Source organism: Heteronotia binoei, chromosome 3, assembly GCF_032191835.1.
Source record: "Heteronotia binoei isolate CCM8104 ecotype False Entrance Well chromosome 3, APGP_CSIRO_Hbin_v1, whole genome shotgun sequence".
NCBI classification, from domain to species: Eukaryota; Metazoa; Chordata; class Lepidosauria; order Squamata; family Gekkonidae; genus Heteronotia; species Heteronotia binoei.
In genome coordinates, this window is record NC_083225.1 from 66,289,680 (window position 1) to 66,295,679 (window position 6,000).

Genomic DNA, 6,000 nt, shown 5'->3' on the forward strand with positions numbered 1-6,000 from the left:
GATCGCGAGCAACTCCCTCTCCCAGATGGTATAGTTCCTCTCTGCAGCAGTGAGCTGGCGCGAGTAATAGCCGCAGGGCTGGAGTGGCTGGGACGGCTCCTCGTGCTGGGACAGCACTGCTCCCAGGGCCACGTTGGAGGCATCAGCTTCCACCGTAAAGGGAAGCTGGGAGTCAGGGTATCTCAGGAGTGGCCCGGTGGCAAAGCGAGTCTTCAGGGTGGAGAAGGCGTTATCGGCCTCTGGGGACCAGCGGAAGGGTTCTTTGGGGCGGAGTAGTTGAGTCAGGGGTGTGGTCAGGGATGCGTAGGCCGGTATGAACTGCCGATAGTAGTTGGCAAAACCAAGGAACCGCTGCAGGTCTTTGCGATTCTGAGGAGCCTGCCAGGTCAGGACCGCTTCTACTTTTTTCGGGTCCATGAGGATCCCCTGCGGTGACACAATGTGCCCAAGGAACTCGACGGAGCGCAGGTCGAAGTCGCACTTCTCCAGCTTGGCGTAGAGGCCATGGGCTCGTAGGCGCTGCAGGACCTGGCGGACGTGCTCGGCATGCTGGGCAGGATTGCGGGAGTAAATTAAGATGTCATCCAGGTATATGATCGCGAAGCGGTCGAGCAGGTCCCGGAATATGTCATTCATGAACCTCTGGAAGACAGCGGGGGCATTGGTCAATCCGAAGGGCATCACCAGGTGCTCGTACTGCCCGTATCGGGTCCCAAACGCGGTCTTCCACTCGTCTCCGGGCCGTATGCGCACCAAATTGTACGCTCCACGGAGGTCCAGCTTGGTGTAAATTTGGGCCCCCTTTAAGCGATCCAAGAGTTCAGGGATCAGTGGTAGAGGGTACCGGTCGCGGATGGTGATCTTGTTCAGGGCCCGGTAGTCATTGCACAGCCGGAGCTCCCCACTTTTCTTCTTCACGAAGAGGACTGGAGCAGACAGGGGAGAGGTTGAGGGTCGGATGAATCCGCGTTTCAGGTTCTTGTCCAGGTAGTCTCGCAGAGCTGCCAACTCAGGCTCCGACATCGGGTACAGACGCCCCACCGGGAGTGGTGCCCCAGGTACCAAATCGATGGCACAGTCATAGGGTCGGTGAGGGGGAAGCTGATCTGCTCCTGTCTCTTCAAAGACATCGGCGAAGTCCGCATACTTCTGAGGGAGCTGAGGACCACCACTCGGGATGCCGGCTGCTAGAGTGGTGGGAGGAGTCAGATGGGGGCATGGGTCTCGGAAACGTAGTTCCTGCTGGGCCCAGTCCACGATGGGGTTGTGCAGCTTCAGCCAGGAAAGGCCCAGAATCAGCGGGAAGCGAGGCATGCGGGCAACATTAAACTGCAGCTGTTCTTGGTGCTGCTGGACGTGGAAGGTGATGGGGCAGGTCTCCTGCGTGATGGGGCCAGAACGGAGGAGGCGCCCGTCGATAGCCTCCACCAGCGTTGGAATCTCTTTTGTCTGCACTGGTATCTGGTGCTGCTTTACAAAGGCGGCATCTACAAAACAGTGGGCCGCTCCCGAGTCCAGCATGGCATATACGAACAGCCAGCGTTCATCAGGCAGACGGAGTTTGACTGGTAGCAGGAACGGGCCCGGGGTATCAGTCTGCTGTTCGGAGGACCCAGCTAGTCGCCCCAGGCTGGAGGGCCCACTTACGCCTGGGGCTGCTCTTTTGGCGGCGGTGGCAACGAGGGTCCGGGTATCCGACGCTTAGCAGGGCAGCCAGAGGCATAGTGGCCTGCCGTACCGCAGTAAAGGCACAGATTCTGCGTGCGGCGTCTGGCCTTTTCTTCTGGAGTCAGGCGGGGTCGAGCAGCTCCAAGCTGCATAGGCTCCTCCTCGGCTCTGGTACTAACTGGGGATGGGCGAGGAGCCAAGTGGCACGGCGCAGGGAGCTGGCGCCCTCTGGTCTTGGCTTGGCGGCGACTTTCCAGGCGGCCATCAATGCGGAGGCAGAGGGTGATAAGTCCTTGGAGCGTGGGTGGCGACTCCACCCTGGCCAGTTCATCCAGGACTTCCTCTGCCAGTCCCTCGGTAAACTGGTCCATCTGGGCAGCCTCATTCCATGCCAAGTCTTGGGCCAGGAGCTTGAATTCGGTGGCATACTGAGCCACTGAGGATTTGCCTTGTTTCAGCGCCCTGATCTTCCGGTTGGCTGTGGCTGCTTGGACTGGGTTTGAGAAGGCAGCAGACAGGTGGGCCTCAAACCCCTGGTAATCAGTCAGTAGGGGAGAGGACCCAACCAGTAGGGGTGTGGCCCACTTGGCCGCCTGCCCCTTTAACAGACTAATGATAAAACACACCTTCGTCTTGTCATTGGGGAAGTCCCGTGCTCTTAGTTCAAAGTACAGCTGACACTGTGCCAGGAAAGCAGGAAATTCTTCCACAGCACCCCCAAATCTGTCAGGTGGGGGAACTGGGCACTTGGCTGGAGCACTGGCCACCGGTTGTTGCTGCAAGTGTACTACTGCCTGTGTCAGCTGCTGTACCTGGGCTTGGAGCGCAGCCAGTAGTCCTGCGGTTCCACTTGCTTCAGCATCCATCCTGTGGAATGGGTGTTGGTTGTGGGTGGAAGCAATCTGTCACGAGCTGGGGCTGAGTCAGGCAAAGTCCAGGGGCGGTCCAAGGTCGGCAACTCGTGAGCAAAGAGGGCCCAAGGCGCCAAAACAGAATCGTAATCCAGGTATCACAGGTCAGAGGTTCAGAAGCCGAAGTCAGGGGGTCCAGAGGTCCAAGCCAAAGTCAGGAATCCAAAAGCCAAAGTCAAGAGCCGGAGTGGATGCTAGGATGTCAGGTATGTGACTAGTTGCTTCCACAAAGCCTCCTCCCAAAGCCCACAGCTATATAGCCCTCTGCTGCCTGTTGCTCATTTGGGCTAATTGCTGTCTCAGAGCAGCAGCCAGGATCCTGCCGAAACTTAAGCATCCTCACACTTAGAAGGGCCAGAATCCTTTCACCACTCAGGGCTCAGGGAGCGTCTTGCTTGTGAGCGTGCCGCCCTCCTCCGATCCCTGAGGTCCTGACGGAGGCGGTCACGCACACGAGCCACCCGAGAGGGCGAGGCAGGGGGGCTTGGATCTTCTTCAGCAGGAGGCAGGGGCACTGGTGCAGGTGGCAGAGGCACAGTTGCTTCTGCAGGCTCTGCAGGCTCGGTTTCTTCTGCAGGGTCCCCAGCACCCATGACAGTCTCTATCGTGAGCAGTAAGAACATTGCAAACATTTTCTCGACATCTTTCCGTATGATTAAAGATGCTACAGGTCCTCTGCAGAATATTTGGCTGAAGTTCTTTTGATGGAGCCTACAGCTGCCATTCCAGTAATGAGCCCACATACCAACTGCTACTTTATTTGTCTGACGCGTTATTTTATGCAGCAGTATACGGACTGTATAAATAGTAACCTTTTAACTATAATACTTTTGAAATGCTTTCAAGTTTACTCTTGGCAAGAATCCTTTTTGAGTGTCTGACTGCTCTGAATTTAATATATACTAGAGAAGACAGAGTAATTCTTACATTGGATATAACTCTTTTTTTTTAACAGTTCCAAAATAAAATAAATCCATCTAAAAGTCAGACTTGTCCTTTACATATTCATTATTAAAACTAATTTAAATTATATCACCATGCATGTTCACCTAATGGCTGGTGTCACATTAGAAGGGACAGTTACTTCATTTACATGTGCAGCATTGACATGGTACCAGTTTGCAGCTCAGGCTTGCAGTGACACCGGTAACAAACTGTGTGCATAATAAATTAATTTAAAATGCACTGTTGGTCATATGGAATGCTAGCTGTGCTTTGGACATGGCAATATTGTGTCTAAATAAGAGATTAATAAAAGTAGACTTTAAACAATGGCACACTGGTGTTGTAAAAGAGATCTTTAGGACATAAGCAGATCACCTTTCAATATATGCATTGGTTCCTCTTCAGTTATGGCAGATATGGGACTCACTGCATCACATTTTATAACATGTAGTTGTTAATGCTTATATATATTGTCTTTGATGTATATTTAGTTTTTTATAATAGCATACACAGTGTGTTGATCATTAGCATCTTGAATTTTGTGCTGTTCCATACTGTGTTCCTCTTTTATTGTTATCTAGAGCAGAATGGTACTAGTACAGTAATAAATACTATAATAGTAGTATGTTCTATAGGCTGTGTTATGGCCTTCAAGACAACCGGTTTGCCATGATGTGAAACAGGATACATCAAAGCAAATGAATGAAGCAAAATATATATGCAATATATATATCTGAATTGCTATAAAGGAACTCAGTCTCTTTAGGGCTATTTCCACATCTAATAAATATTTTAAAATGCAATAATTTAAAAACAAACTATTAAAATGCAGTTCAGATAAACTGAGTAGCCTTGTTGTCAAAAATAAGAAAAGATTTTAGGTTTTCACAGCTGGTAACATCATTAGGGTTTGTAGAATCTTTCGGGCTCAAGTGCCGTGTTCTACTGGAGAAAGTTTTTCTTCCAGACGTTTCATTCTCAGCTGCGGAGAACATCTTCAGTGGCGTTGCAGCCGGAGCAGGCGCTCTGACCTTCTTGGCTGCTGTGCATTGAGTGTGCAATGCACAGCAGCCAAGAAGGTCAGAGCGCCTGCTCTGGCTGCAACGCCACTGAGGATGTTCTCCGCAGCTGAGATGAAACATCTGGAAGAAAAACTTTCTCCAGTAGAACACGGCACTTGAGCCCGAAAGATTCTACAAACCCTAAAAATAAGAAAATTAACAACAGGATTCAATCCACAAAAGTTAAAAGGAACACTTACTTACCACCTGTAGGCCATGCTAGATGTTAAATGTTAAATGCATATATGTTATATATACTGTGGAAGGATCAATGACATGGTATATACCAATCTTGTCAGATCTCAGAAGCTGCATGGGTTCTGAGGAAGACTCTGCAAAGGAGGGGAAAGGCAAACAACCTCTGCTTTCAATACTTTGCCTTGAAAGTCCCCTGCTCAGGTGGTCTTAAGTCAATTGTGACTTGTTGGCGCATAAGCACACAAACAAACACACAGAGACAGGTCTATTGTTTTAATGTGCTGTGTGACTGTCTGGTCCCGCATCTACTAGCTGCCCGGCCCTGCCTAGCCCTTCCTGGTATGCTGACCTGAAAGGGCTGTTTCACTTTGCTGCCTCAGAGTATTTGCTACCACCACTGTCACTCTCTGGGATCTGGTTAGGCGGGACAGCCTCCTAACTTCCCTCCCGACACAATAGGAACCCTGCTCAGGGCTTCCCATGGAGAGTTGGCAACCAGCCGCTGTGCCATTTCTCTCCACCCTAGGGACTCCCCAACCCACTCCTAGCGTTCCAAGCAGTTGGGGGAACTATGTGGTACAGAAGGACTCCAGATTATAATAAACAAAATATTTATTTACAATGTATAACTATATACAGGCATTTTTTTAAAGGTCAAAAGAAGACATAAATTAAAGTAGGGAAAAACGCTCCTTCTTTCTCTAATATATAACTTGCCCTGACCATGCTTTCCAAGACTATATTCCAACTCAAACTCCGAGAGTGTTGCCAGAATCACTCACTGAATCGAACTGAGGGTTTCCCGCTCAAAATCTCCCATATCAAACCCAGTTCCCGCCCAGGAACAGGTTTTCCTCACTTGCAGCATTCTGGGAAGCAGGCCTCAAGGACTTCCCGTCTCTCTAGGAGCCACACACACACACACACCCGAATTGCTGGTTCCAGACAGAAGGGAGGGGGCAGAAGGAGGAGACTAGGCTGAAGCCTGCGTCAAGTTTGACAGCCTCCTCCTGCCAACTCCCAGATAAACATAGCCTAAAATGGCTGTTGTGTCCTAGGCTCAAATGGGAGAACTGTTACTTTTGGAGGGAACTGTTACTTTTGGAGGGAAGCCGAACAAGCCAGAGCTTGAACTCCACACCAGGGTTCCAGAGAAGGCCTAAGCGTGCCCAATCAGGGGAAGGATTGAAACATAAGTAGCCAATCAACATCCAGGC